The 14,372-nt window shown below is 55.3% G+C and overlaps 1 protein-coding gene across 2 annotated transcripts in view; it reads left to right on the top strand.

Moving 5' to 3' along the window:
* Positions 1–634: 634 nt before the first annotated feature.
* The window catches only part of CD82 (CD82 molecule), a 51,685-nt gene continuing 37,947 nt past the window's right edge, over positions 635–14,372 (top strand). Inside the window, exon 1 of one of the 2 annotated variants that reach the window (XM_079929693.1) lies at positions 635–967. The gene's annotated coding sequence lies outside the window, so the exon portion shown is untranslated. The remainder of the gene's footprint in view (positions 968–14,372) is intronic. The other variant, XM_079929692.1, reaches the window with a different exon arrangement.

Raw genomic sequence — 14,372 nt, 5'->3', positions numbered from 1 at the left:
GGCCAGTACTTTTAAAGTACGTTTCTAAGCCACAGCTTGGCACACAGCCTGGCCCCTGACGAAAGTTCAATCAGTGGTAGCTGTTAGTATTTTCAAAAAGTGCCTGGGCCCAAGCCACCTCCTGGTAGAGGCCCGGACTTGGAACGCAAACCGCTCCCACGCCGTTCCCCGGTTGCACCCGGATACACCCGCCCCGGAATGCCAGCGTGGGGATCCGGAGGCCTGCCTGCCTCGGGTAGGGTTGCCAGTGTAGGGCAGGGCAAGATTAGGGAGGCGGTGAAGCGAGGAAGGGGCGTTCCTGGGGAGAGGCCTCAAGCTAGGAGGGCCGGGGGCGGGGATAAGCCCGGAGGAGAGGGAGTCGGAGGCGGGGGTGGTGGGAGGGCCTAGGGAAGTGGCCAGCGGCCTGGGAGGAGCGTGGGAAGGCTGAGGGAGGCCGAGGAGGGGCGGGACCATTAGGAAGCGCTGGGAGTGAGGTTTCCCACCCGGCAGGAATGAGGCTCATGCCCACCCAGACGAGGCTTTATCCGGGCAGGGCCCGGGGCCTGGAGGGGCGCAGAAGACCCGGCCGAGGAGGCAGGCCCAGGGAGGGCCCCATCCACAGGGTGAAGTTGGGTCGTAGCGGGGCGGGGCGAGGGGCGTAGCTCCATCCCCCGCAGGACCCGGGCCGGGGCTGGCCGGTTAGAGCAGGGAGGCCGTAGCGGACAGAGCCCGATCCGGCTGGAAGCCAGTCAACATTCCTGCAGGGTCTTGGGGCGGGGCTGGCGGGCCCAAGTCCGGAGGCCGAGGGGGTGTGTCTGGGGCGTGGCCTCCGGAGGGCGGGGCCTGGCCGAAGCCTCTGCGTTCCCCGAAGACTGCCGGGAGGGGGACGATCGAGCTACTGAACCCAGGGCTGCGCAGTCGGACGCTGACTGGGGCGCGAGCGGGCGACGCCAGGCTTGCAGCGCGGAGCAAAAAGCAGAGCCAGCAGGTGAGAAGGGGGTCGGGGGAGGCCTGCCGGCAACCACGAGCAAAGTTAGTTTTCGTCCCCACTTCCAGAGGCCGCTCGGGCAGTTTTCTCGCAACAAGTGACAGGTCGGGCCAAGAAGGCAGCTGGTGGGTGAGAAGGAGCTTAATTAAGTTCCCAAGTTCTGACCCCCAGTTCTCCGGCTCCTCCGTGCTCCAGCTGTGTGAGCCCGGGCGCGTCCCCCGACCTTGCCCAGGACCTCTCGGGTTCCAGTAAAAGGAGGAGGTTGGACTAGGTGGACTCCGTGTTCTTACTGCCCTTTCTTACTGAAACCCCGGAAGGTGAGGCTGGCAGGTGAGAGCGGACTCAACAGGTATTCGGATTGCGTTGCCCAGACTACAGTTTGTCTCCCTGCAGAGTGACACTGAGCAAAGTGAACTCTCTGCGAGCGTGAAGCGAATTGCTTTAAAGGTCACACTAGTTCCTCGCATGGGACTTGAACCCACAGGCCTGGGAACCGGGGGCAGAGCCGGGGGTGGGGGGTGCCCAAGTCAGGGAGGTTTCAGCCTCCCCTTCCCCCCAGCTCTGAGAGCCTAGTAAGACTTGGGGTGGGAAACTCAGCAGGGCATTTGTCCCCCTCCCAGGGCTTTTCCAAGTGAGCTGGCTTGGGAGGCCCCTGGCGGAAACTAGGGGACAAGTTCTTATCCGGGTGAGTGGGGAAGACAAGGGAAAACCCCGCAAACATTGGGCCCAGAGTCAAGCCCAGAGCCGGGGCTCTTGCTGCATGCCCAGGGTCCCTTCCTTGGGCTGGAGGTTTCTGTCCCTGGTGGCGGTAGGTGCTCTGTGCCAGGCCATAGTAGTTGGGCAGCCTAGTTCAGTGGTCAAGGACTTGGGACCAAATTTGGATTCCACTCCCCCTTCAAACTTCAGTTTCCTCATCTGTTAAATGGGGGTAGTGATGGTACTCAACGGTAGTAGTGAGGACTTAATAGAATAATGTGTATATAGTGCTTAGCAAGGCGCCAGGCACCCAGTGAGGCCTCATTGTATGACAGCTGCTCTGATGTGGATGGGCAGGTGATAGACTGGCTTCCTGCCTGGGAATGAGACTGTTTTTGGAGGGCTGGCTGCAGCTCCTCTTGACCTTGTGAGAGTCAAAACTTGCCACCTGCCACCAGCATCACTTTGTCCGTTTTGGGGTTGGGGAATGTGTCATCTGGACCAAAGAGTAGCTGAGTTTTCAGTAATATTGCTTGCAGTTGTTAGGTGTCCCGTTAAATAAACCTCCAAATGTTTACTTAGCACCTACTATATATTAGATGGAGCTAGGTGATACAGAGGTGAACTAGCCTCTGGGTTCTGCCCTCATTTTGAGTTGCTGACAGTGAGGTCCCCATCCCCACCATGCCTCTGCTGGAGAGGATAACTCACACCCAGAGCTCAAGGCCAGATGAGGTCTCATGGGTTTGTACTGGTCTGGTGGCCAGAATCCAGCTCTTCCATTGCATGCTTGGCTCAGGGTGGAGGTGAGGGCCAGTGTGGGCACCTTGTATCTGTTTGATCAGGGCTGGGCACTGAAGGTGGCTGGCTCCCTGCATCTCCTGGGGAGATGAGCCCTACACTGTGGAACCAGCTGGAAAACACTGTGGGACAGTGTTTGACTGAGGGCTGTGCTATGTGGAGGAAACAGCTTGTGTATGTATGGGAGGGTGGTGCTCAGGGCAGGTGAGACACGGGAGAAAGGGAGGTAGTGAGACTTGAACAGGACTTTCTGCCTGGGATCCCAAGTCCTGGTTGGGCTTGGATCAACTTGGGGCCCCAGACTCCCCTCTCCAAGCATTTGAGTGGCTTAAGATTAGAGTTTGGTCTGGTGGGGAGGGAGAGGGGTCAGTAGGTGTTGCCTGTGAGGGGGGCAGGGAGGAGATGTTCATTTCAAACAGTGCTTAGTAAACATCTACTGGAAAGTCCTCCTACCACCCCTCCACCCCATGTGATGAATGACGGACGATGACACACTGACCCCATCCTTAGTTGCTTACCATGTGGTGAGGAACTTAGACAAGGGGACTGTGATAGGAGATAGATGAAGGGTCAGAGGGATCTTTAGGAAAGCTTCATGGAGGAAGTGGAGTTTTGGGTGGGCCCTAAAGATTGCAAAGGTTTCAGTAGCCACAGCAAATATAGTGTTTTGGGAAGAGGAGGTTGCCGAGGGGAAGGCAAGGAGGTCAGTGTGTTCAGGGGATTTTTTTTTTTTTCAACCTTGTTTGAAAGTAGCCCACATACTATATAGCAGACACTATGAGCACAGCTCGGTACTTTTACAACCACCAAGACCAGGGTTCAGATCCGATGGGAAAGGGAACCAGAGGGTTCCGGGGATTTTTAGGAAACTGCTAGATTGATCAGTCTGGCTGAAGAGCTGGGACTGTGCAGGGATGCAAAGGGGGAATGGTCGGTTGGATCAACTTGTAGAGGACCTTGAATGCCACGGTGAGATGCTTGGATTTGATTTGTAGAAAGTGAGGGCCGCTGAAGGTTTCTGAGCAGGGGAGTGACATAGTCAGGGTGGCACTTATGGAAAGACAGTCTTGCCAGATGCTCTGGGGTGCAGGACCCAGTGGTCAAGGGATAACGAACCGATGGCTGTGATGATGGAGAAGCAGGGGCCTGGGGGGCTTTGGGGATGTCTGCAGCTGGGGGATAGGAAAGACACTGTTGGAGGGGAGGGGGAGCAAGTGTCCCAGTGGGTGCCCTTTGTTTCTTTCGATCCCCCATGGAGCCTAGACCCTGGTGCATAGCGGGTGCTCGAGAAGGTGGCTGGATTGGGTGGGTAAAGGCACTGGGGAGGGTGACAAGTGCTACAGAGTGATAGAGAGGGAGCCGCCCAAGAAGGCTCTGTGTTTGCCCATGAAGGGGAGGCCTCTGGGCCAAGTGAAGGGAACTTGAGCCAGTCAGCAGGGGCTGGGGGGGCGGGAGAGCAGGGCGGCTGGAAAGAGGTACCTGCAGCTCTTCCCTCTCAGTCCCAGCCCAGGGAAGGCCAGGGTGAGAGGTTAGCCAGCGGGATCACAAAGTTCCCACATGCGGCAGGGGGGTGGATTTTGGGTTCCTCCAGGGCTCCTCTGAAGTTTCTGCAATGTGGGGCAGTCCCCTCTCTCTATGGCCTCAGACTTTTGAACCACTTCCTGGAAGCGCCTCACCCCCTTCTCTTACCCTCCAACCCTGGGGATGCAGCCCCTGTTCACCCTGAGGACCAGACAGCGCCTCCTGGCCCAGGGCAGAGCAGCCCCAAGCCCCGAGCCTTCCTTTCGATTTCGAGCATCTGGGGCCAGCGGACACCCCCTGGTTTGGGCTCAGCTTTGACCCCCTGCTCCAATTCTTTAAACCCACTTCCTCCACCCCACGGGAAACTCAGGGGGCGGTTATGATTTCACGGAAGAATCAAACAGTCAGGAGTTGGCTGTGTGAGAGGCGGGCGGGAGGGAAGAGCCTGGGCCCCTGTGTGCGACAGGCCGGGGCCAGGGTTGGGGGTCCGGTTTAATCTCAGCAGGAACTGCCCTGCCCACCGGCTTCCCCTCCTCTAAGCCTGGATCTGAGGGGCCGGGAGGGAAGCCTGGAGGTAAACATTGGCCGAGCTCCATGCTACACTTGCTTCCCTCTTCCCTTCGGCCCCTGATGCTGCCTGTGAGGAGGCCAGCCACAGGCCCAGGGCCTCTGTGACGGCCCCGCTGGTGTCTGGGGGCTGTCTGGTTCCTGACTCACCCCTGGGGTTCCCCCTACACTGTGGTTTTCCTGTCAGCAGCTGATTCACTCTGTGCTGACATGGAGACGCAGCTGAGGTGAGGGAAGAGGCCTGTCTTCTGGTTCTTAGAGTTAGTTCCAGCTCTTCTGTTTACAGGCTGTGTGACCTTTCATGAGTTCCTTCTCCTCTCTGGGCTTTCCTTCCCTCCTCTGCTAATGGCCTATTCTTTACTTGGCTCTCAGGGGATTCTGTAACCTGGACTCTGTCGTTTGTAAAGTAGGGCACATGTGAGTGCACACACACCACACACACACACACACACACACACACACACACACACACACACACACACACACAGGGTCTCAATACAAAGTGGAACTGGACAATTCCACCTCCTAACCTTGCCTGCCCCCCACCTGAAGCACCCTTGTCTACCTTCTGCCTGTCCGCAGATTAGGGAGATGGTACAGCATGGTGGTGAAGAGTTGGACTTGGAGCAAAATCTTGGCCCTGACCATTCCTAGCTACTTGACCCTTTCTGAGCCTCAGTTTCTGAATCTCTAAATTGGGGATAATGATGGTAACTACTTCATAGGGTGACGTGAGGGTAAAACAAAAAAGTGCATGTGTTGGGGCTTCCCTGGTGGCACAGTGGTTGAGAGTCCGCCTGCCGATGCAGGAGACACGGGTTCGTGCCCCGGTCCAGGAAGATCCCACATGCTGCGGAGCGGCTGGGCCCATGAGCCATGGCCGCTGAGCCTGCGCATCCGGAGCCTGTGCTCTGCAACGGGAGAGGGCACAACAGTGAGAGGCCCGCGTACTGCAAAAAAAAAAAAAAAAAAAAAAGTGCATGTGAAGCGCTTTGCAATTTTCTACCTACACATGGTGTATCCTCCATGAATGAGAGCTGCTGCTGCCCTTGTTTTCTTCACCTGGCCAGTCTTCAAGGCTTATACTAGGCTGCTTCTCAGGCCCCCAGAGACATTCCCCAGAGCACCAGCCTTCCGTATGGGCCCTCTGTGCCTCTCCAGCGTGTGTGTACGTGCTCCAGGACACCAGTCATTTCCACCTGCGTGGTGCTCTTCCTGGGGGTGGCTGGGTCTCCCCACCGTGACTCTGAGCTTCCTGAGGGGAAGTAGGTCTGAACGTCAGTGGCAGACTTTCTCCAAACCCCCTCCTTTCCCTTCCCCTCTTTCCTCTGCGCTTGCCTACACTGAGAACTTGCCTCTTTGCTGCTGTTTGGTGGCGTATGGAGTATCTCTGTGAACCCTCCCAGCCAGGGACTGCCCCATCCATCTCTGTGTCCTGACTCCTGGTACAAGGCCTGGCCCACAGCGGGCACGCAGGAAATGTTGGTTGAATGAATAAGTGATTCTCCTCAGGGTGGCCCAGTAGGACCCAGTTCAGAGCCAGATCCTCGGTGGCTCCTTTTGGCAAAGGCGGAGCTGGGAAGCAGGGTCTAGATGCCCCTGCCTTGCCCTTCAGGCCTGCCCGTCCCGTGCCTGCAACCGGGGTCCAGGGAGGTGGGAATGGTGTGGCTGGCCTGGGATTTCTTCAGCCCGGGCTCTGGCTTCCCTCATGAGGCCCAGCCTTTCCCCTCCTGAGAGGGGAAGAGCCCAACTTCCTCCAGCCCCAGCCTTGTGGGAGCCACTCTGGCCCTTAGTGAAGCCCGACTCAGCCAGAAAAGGCACGTTCAAGTCAGCAGTTATTTGTGGAAGGTGTTCCTGCCCCGTGAGGCGTGGGCGCAGGGCTGGGGGATGGGAGGATGCCCTCCAGAAGGCCCACCCCTGACATTATCCCTGGAGACCACCAGGTGGGCAGCTCTGGGGGGCCCCGCCACTCTCTCCTCTGGCTTCTTTCCTGGAAGTGGGAGCTTCTGCCTTTCTTTGGGCCCCACCCCTGACTTTCCCTTCTGTGTCAAGAGGTGATCTGGGGTGGGAGTTCCTGAAGATTCTGGACCTAGGCTCATAGGACCCATGCAGAAAAGTGGACGAAGTGCCGGAAGCTGGGCATTAGGAAGCCTGGGTTCGGCTCCTGGCTCTGCTGTGACGTTGCAGAGTGAGCTGCTCCAGGGGAGTGACCTCCTAGGCCAGTTTGCTTACTCCTCAGGCAGAAATGCTCCAGAAGCCTGCCTGGGGTCCAGCTGGCCCTGGCCCAGGAGAGTGGAGGATGAACCATAGGCAATGTCGTGGACTCTGGAATCAAAGTGCCCAGGGATGCTCATTTCTGCCTCTGCTCTTTACCTGCTGGGTGAGACCTTAGGCAAGTGTCTTAACCCCTGTGTACATCAGTTTCAGCATCTAACATGGAGTTGGTTATAACACTTACTTCATAGGGTTGTTTGAAAATGATACGAATCAGCGTACGTGAAGCATTTGTGAGATGTGCCTGGCACATAGTGCTTTATATGGACCAGATGTTTTGGATAGCGTTGCTGTTATTAATAGGAAGCAGGATTTAAGTCTTTGGGGGCAGTCTTTGGTGAATGGCTTGAGTCTGGGAATTTGGAGCCCTGGGTTCTGATCCCAGCTCATCCTTTACTTGCCATGTGACCTTGGGCAAGTTGCAGCCCTTTTTGGGCTGCAAAACTCTATTATCCTGCATTTGCTGCACTTGGCTATTGTGAGACAGACACATGTGATATCACAGTGCGGAGCTGCAGGGTTTTATTCAGGGAAAGGACTTCTGGGTGCCCAGCCTGTTCTCCTGCCCTGAGACAGCCACAGTAGGTGGGCAGGTGTCCACACTGTCACAGAGGTACTGCAGACACAGAACGACAGGGCAGCCCCCCACAATGGCACTCAACAAGGCTAAAAAGTAGGTGAAACATTTAAGTATACACATAATGGGATTATCTAGATCATATTACAGACTTTTTTTTTTTACTTTTCCCCATTTTCTGAATCTTCTGCAGTAAGCCCATATTATTTTTATGCTCTAGAAAGAAAGAAAGAACACACTTATACAATAAAGCTATCAAAAAACGTACTATAAATATTTAAACAAAAATGCATTATACGAACGTGGGATCATATTGAAGTTCTTGTTGTTGTCAACAAATCATATTTATTTCAAAAGGGGGTCGGGTGTTGGTTTGAAGTGAATGTCAATTTGTCAAGCCTCAGAAGACTGAGGGAGTGTCTTTGGAGGGAGACAAGAGTCAGATTCTGAATGGGATCATAATCCTAGTTCCATTGTGGTGGACACACCCCAAGTGCCGCCTGGTGTTTAGAAAGCTTTTCAACAGTCCTTGACGCCGACGGGCTTGCTTTCTTCACGCGTAAAATGGGGATAATAATAATACATAACTCAGAGCGGTGCTGTGAGGGTTAAAGGAGCTTCACAATTGTTTAAGTTGCGAGGGAAGCCCTCTTCTTCTGAATTTGGAACCAAGTGAAAAGAACAGTCGACAAAGATGGAGCTCCAAAGGAAGCCCCGAGAACGTGGCTTTAGATCCAGTCCCCAGAGGACTGGCTAACCGTCTGCCCTGGAACTGGCAGAGTTCCGGTCCGGTCACAGGCAACTCTGAACAGGGGCCAGCCTCCCTGCAGGGGCTGGTATTATGCAGAGGAGCAGCCCGGAATGGACGCTGCCTGCGGGCAGCCGCCGAGCGTGCCCAGTACGTCTCCCAGATGAACCAATCAGATAACCCACTGCTGGGGTCCTGGCCTGAAGTGAAGAAGTGGGTGGAGCGAGGCCAGAGGTGTTCTCCCTGTAGAGGTCCCTCCTCAGGGAAACCAGTGGAGAGAGAAATATGTGTTCCTCCTCATAAGTACAAGGCGCTTCCAGCGATGCCTGGTAGGCAAACACTCAATGTTAATTTGACGTTGCTAACAATAATGGTAGCAATGAGTAATTCTACTACTGAAGTTGGAAAATTACTCTCCCACCCACTGTCTTAGGATATGGAACATTAGAATGTTGTTGCAACGGGACATGATGAGACGTCCTCATTTATAAAGGAAATAGAAACTCAGTGGGGCTGGGGGATGACAGATTTGTCTGAGATCCCACCGCAAATGAGTGGGTGGCTAGCTAGGCCCTGGGTCACTGACGGTCACGTAGGCAAGTCACCTCCCTGACGCTTTGACCTCTCTGAACTCACAGCAGAGGACTAACTGCGGCAGGAGGCTGTGTCATTCAGGGGCTCTCAAATGCCCCTCTGATCCCCTCTCTCACCAGTTTCGGTGAGGATTAAATGAGATAATGGCTCTGGGTAACATGCTTAGTGGTGGGCCCAGCACGTAAAACTCCTTCCATACAAACCAGAGGTTGATGAGGGTGATAGTGATGAACGAACGCTGCGCCTTCCACCCCTTTGAGGAAATGACAGAGTCCTCCTCCCCAAAGACCGAGGTCCCCGGTCTGGAGTAAAGGAGCTTTCCAGGGCCGTTTGGAGATCTGGGGGTCAGGAGGGCCTTAGGCCTCTATGGGCCTGGTCCTCTATAAGACAGTCTGAGCCCAGCCTCAACCTGGGTGCTTTTGACTTAGCATGAGGGCAAAGATGGAGCCTCGTGACTAGAGTCACAAGGTCGTAGTCTTGTGAGCAGCATTACAGTTCATTGAGTCAACCTACCTACTCAGTCCGATCCCACGGACAACATTCAGCCTTTGCTCGCACACCTCAAGGCTTGGAGAGCTCACTACCTTTCATGTCTGGGCATATCTGACTCTTAAAAAATATTGTGTAGAATTTGAACAAACCCACTCTCCCTTGACTTGTTGGTCCTGATCATGCTTTGGGGACCACTTGGGGACCATGTGGAGTACGAAGGCTCTCTGGGTGTGGGGGAGGGTAACCAGACCTCCCTTGTAGCGCCCCGCCCCACCCTCAGGCCAGAAAGAGACATTTCTGTCAACTTTTTGTTGTTGTTTATTTTGCTAATTTTTATTGGAGCATAGTTGATTTACAATGTTGTGTTAGTGAATCAGTTATACATATACCCACTCTTTTTTAGATTCTTTCCCCATTTTGGTCATTACAGAGTGTTGAGCACTGTTCCCTGTGCAATACAGTAGGTTCCTGCGAGCTATCTATTTTATACATTGTAGTGTGTGTATGTCAATCCCGATCCATTTCTGTCAACTTTTTTAAAAAGGCTTCATCTCTACCTGGACCAATGGACCCTTTAAAAAAAGGCCCATTGAAGACATAGTTTTGTGGGAAAAGTTGGAGGGTGAAGAACAGATGCAAAGGAGGAAATAACCGCTCAGAGATGTCCTGTGAACAGTTTGGTGTTCACACAAACACACACACACACACACACACACACACACACACACACACACACGATTGGGATCATACCCTATGAACCACTTCCTGTGCTGCCACTTTTAGGTTGACATTGTAGAGGGAGGATTTTTCCACGTTATTCAATATTCTTCCACAGCGTGTTTCCCGGCTCCCTAGTATCATACCACGTGGATCTGCCGTGACCCAGTTAAGCATTCCCCTGCTGTTGCACACTTAGGCTGTTTAGAATTTTTCATTAGTACCCACATTGCTATAGTGACCAGCTGGTCCGTACGTCTGTTTTGTTCTCAACTTTAATGATCTTCACAGACTGAACTCTTCGAAGTGGCTGTCTCGTCAGATGGTTTTTAAACTCAAGGTCCAAGGACCAGATGCTTGGGAGAAAGCCCTTTCCCTGATACGCACCAGCGTGTACCCGCACATGTCGCTCCAGCTCTCCTGGGGCGAGAGGCACTGTCCGTCCCTCTGTGCTGATTAGCAAGCTCACGGAGGGAAGGGGGCAGGCTCTTGGGGCGTGTGTGGGTGCACAGGAGTCAGACAGAAAGAGAAAGACAGATGTGGAGGAGCTGTTCCTCCTCCACTGTAGTCTGACTTTGGACCCTCCTCCTCTCCGGGAGCCTGCGGTGTCATTAACTAATTATGGGATCTTTACTCTTTAATGACCTCTCTCCATGGTGACTCCTTCCTCCCCAACAGCCTTCTGGGAGCCAGGGAAAGTGAGATGAGTCGGTAGGAGGAGGTTTCTCTGGAGTAGGGCTGGGGGGGTCATGGGCTGGCGCAGTGGTTCTCAAACCCTGATATACCTCAGAGTCTCCTGGAGGGTTTGTTAAAGCACAGATCATACCCCCAGAGTTTCTGGTTCCATTGGTCTGGGGCGCAGCCTAGGAATGTGTGTTGCTAACATGTTCCCAGGAGATGCTGCTGCTCTGGGTGTGGGACCACACTTTGAGAACCAATGGAGTAGTGGATTGGGGCAGGGGAGGCTGTGTAGTGAATTTCAGCTCCTGGGGCTGCTGCCCGTAGGAACCTTGCCTTGTTTAATAAAGGCTTGTGTGAGATCTGAACTCACCTTCCCCCTACCCCCACTTCATCACCCCTTCTCCAGTATGCACTCTCCAGTAGCCATGTGCAAGAGGATAAGATGATTACCACCATCCCCATTTTACAGAAAGGAAAACTGAGGCTCTGACAGGCGATCTGATAGATCCAGGGATGCTCTGAAAGCCGGCAGGAGCGCTAATACAGGACCCCTGGCCTCGTCACCTCTCCCTGCTCCTCCTGAATCTCATTCCCCACCCGCCCCCCGCCCCCCCAACACACACACACACTCTCTGGGCTTACCTCATGCAGGTGTGATGCAGGAGCAGAGGTGCCTTCCCTGAACCCTGTGCCTGCCCTGGGGGACTCCAAGTGAGGGGGCTGGGAAGGCAGGTTCCCCATCATCTCTGAGCCAGGGTCTTGCTCTACGTTTTACCCCCACTAACCATTCAGCAACGTGATCTTCTTCCGAGATCTAGTGTTCTCCAGCCAGTTCATGTTCCCAGTTATTGTTCTGGGCCACTTTTCCGGGAGGCTAGAAACTTTCTCTGGTTGAGCCTGGGCACTGTGTGGTGGGCACAGCAGAGGGAGGGGAGAGAACGCTCACCTGTTGAGCATCTGATGTGTGCCAGGCCCGGCCCTGGGCACTTTGCAGCCGTGATGTCAGGTCATCCTCCCAGCAGCACCCTCCCCCCAGCAGAGGTTATCATCAGCCCCCATTTACAGATGAAGGAACTGAGTCTCCCAGGGCTGAAATAACTTGCCCAACGTCACAGCTGAAGGAGGCAGAGCTGGGCTTTCAGTTCCAAACTCCAAGACTGGGCCCCCTGGTCTGGAGTGGCAGCAGATCCTGGACGGAAGGAACTGGGATGTGGGGGACTCAGGCTGTGCTCCACCACCATCCATGCAAAGAGGGTCAGCCCGAGGGGCAGGGCTCCCCTGGGACTCAGGGTCTTGCAGTGGGAGGACCCTGGCCCAGCCACTAGGAGACCCAGTTCAAATCATACTTCATTCACCTCAGAATGATACCTTATGCTTTATAGCTTTTAGCAGTGGACATTCTCTCACGTACTTACTCCTGCAAGCCTCCCAGCACCTTATGAAATAGGCAGGGAGGGTATTATTACTGAGCCCATTTTACAGATCACGACAGAGGCTGTGAGTGAGCTGCCCAGGATCCTACAGCTGAGGAGGGGATAGAGCCAGGACTTGAATCTGTGTTGTCTTTGCTCCCCGTCCTGAGGCTGGTCCGTCACCCCAAGCGGCATCCTCAGTAAGGAGGGAGAACTCTGGGCTCCTCTACTCTCAGCTCAGGATTGTGGATCCCAGGGCTCTTAGTTGGGGGGGTGGCTCTTGGGTGCCAGGGGCCCAGGACCCCGGGAAAGGCTGACCGGAGATCCTCACTCTGGGCCAGAGACCTTGGGGAAGGAAGATAGGGTGGTCCAGGCTGCCCCTGTTACCGGTTCCTGCCCAGACCTGGACATTTGAGGTCCCTGGTGGGAAGGGGGGTCTGGCCACGGTCCCCCTCCCACCTCAGCTCCTGGTTGCTCTGAGGACTGTGCCTGCCCTCCAGATACACGATACAGAATTTTCCAGCCTCTCAGGCCTCAGTGCCCCTGCCCTGTGGTTCAGCCTGAATGCCCTCAGCTCATCCCTTATCTCCTGATCTGCATCTTCCTTGTCCCTCCAGACCCAGTTCTAGCCGCCTTCTTCCCTGTGGCCAAGCCAACTCAACTGTCTTGGGTTCTGTCCAATGAGTAAACTGGCTAACAGGGTTAGATAACTCACCAGGGTGGCCATGAGAGCAGGGACTGTGGTTCCATTGGGCCCAAGCCCTGGGGGGTCTGCCAGGCTGGCAGGGTTCAGGGCGCTGGGTCTGCATGGGCTGGGGACAGCTGAGTCCCTCAGGGTCAGCCTCAGACCTGTGACTCATACTTTGGCCCCCCTCCCCCCCGCCCCACCCGAGCAAGCCACTTCTCTTCTCTAACCACTGGCTTCTTTATAAAAATAAGAAAGCTGTCTTCCTCACCAACCACTGTGAGGCTGGCGTGAGAGGCAATATGCAAAACACCTGCCGCTGGTGTCTCGTGGGTTCCAGGTGCTCGGGAAGCGCAGCTCCCTCCCCTTGCCTGCAGTCAGCTTGGGTTTCATTCCTCCTCCACCCACCCAGTCCCCTGGGATGGGTGTCTGGTTGGGCATTGGTGTCAGGCCTGAACTCTATCTTCTCTAGCTGGGAGGTATTCGAGGCAGATAACAGGGGAAGGATTGGGCAGAGGGACAGAATTAGCTCCAAACAGGCTCTGCCAGCCTCACGTTGTGAGCCTGGGCACAGTACCTCCTGAGCCTCAGTTTCCAGGTCTGTGGAGGGGGCATACGCCTGTGACCTGTGTTCTCAGGGTCACACAGGGCTTCCTGGGAGAGCTGGAGGAGTGGGGGTGGGAATCCAGGTGACCTGAAGTGCTGCGTGCTCCCTCGCAGGAGCCTGGAGTCCGGCCAGTCCCAGTTCATTTCCATGTCTGCTTTCCTGCTGCGACACAGACAGCCCCCTTTCCCTCTGGCCACCTGGAGGCTCACCAGGCTGCTGTGCTCTTGGCTCTGGGCCTGGCGTACGGGGTCACCATCCGTCTGGACTCGTTTCTTCCTGTGCAGCTCAGGGAGCCGGCCCAGGCCTGAAGGCCTGCCTGACTCAAGGTCCCTGCACTGAGAACTCTCAGAACCCCACCCCTGGCCCCTGGGGCTCACCGGGGGCACAGACCCCTTCCAGTAGGACCAAGCCCCTTTCCTTTCCGTTTCTGTCTGTCTGCACACACCCCTCCTACCTCTCTATGGCCTGGAACCTTCTCACGGTGATAATAATCACCATGGTTCCCTTTGTTGTGCTGGAGCATTCTGACTCCTCAAGCCTGTCTCCTCCCTGTAAGGTAGGAGTGAATTGCTGTCATCCCAGAGAGGGGAAAGGACTTTTCACAGCCCGCAGTGGGGACTCACGACCTCTCTGCCCAGCCCCGTCCCCCAGCCCTCAGTGTAGGCACGCCCCTGGAGTTGGGAGTGGGAAGTGGGTTGAGAGGAGGCGAGGGTGGCGGAGTCCTAGGTCTCCAGGGTTGCAGGGGCAGTATCCCTGCTTCTGGGGCTGGCGTAGGGACTGTCCCCATTGCTGAGGGGGGGAAGTTGAGGTTTAAGGGAGAGGAATGAGATAGTGAGGACCTGGCTGGGCTTTGTTCTTTCCTCCCCAGGGCTTGAGTTGGGGGGATTCCATGGGGCTGTGTGGGACCGGGGTACTCATTGTGCCTTAGGCGCTGTGGGCTGAGGTCAAGTCCCTCACCCTGTCTCAGCTCCCGTAGGGCCTGGGAGTGGCTCCAGCACCTTTCTGGTGATAAAGACCCAGCCTGCTCACGAGT

Source organism: Stenella coeruleoalba (assembly GCF_951394435.1).
Source record: "Stenella coeruleoalba genome assembly, chromosome: 8".
Taxonomy (NCBI): Eukaryota; Metazoa; Chordata; class Mammalia; order Artiodactyla; family Delphinidae; genus Stenella; species Stenella coeruleoalba.
Note: the sequence above shows the minus strand (reverse complement) of the source record. Positions and strands in the feature narration are given on the sequence as shown.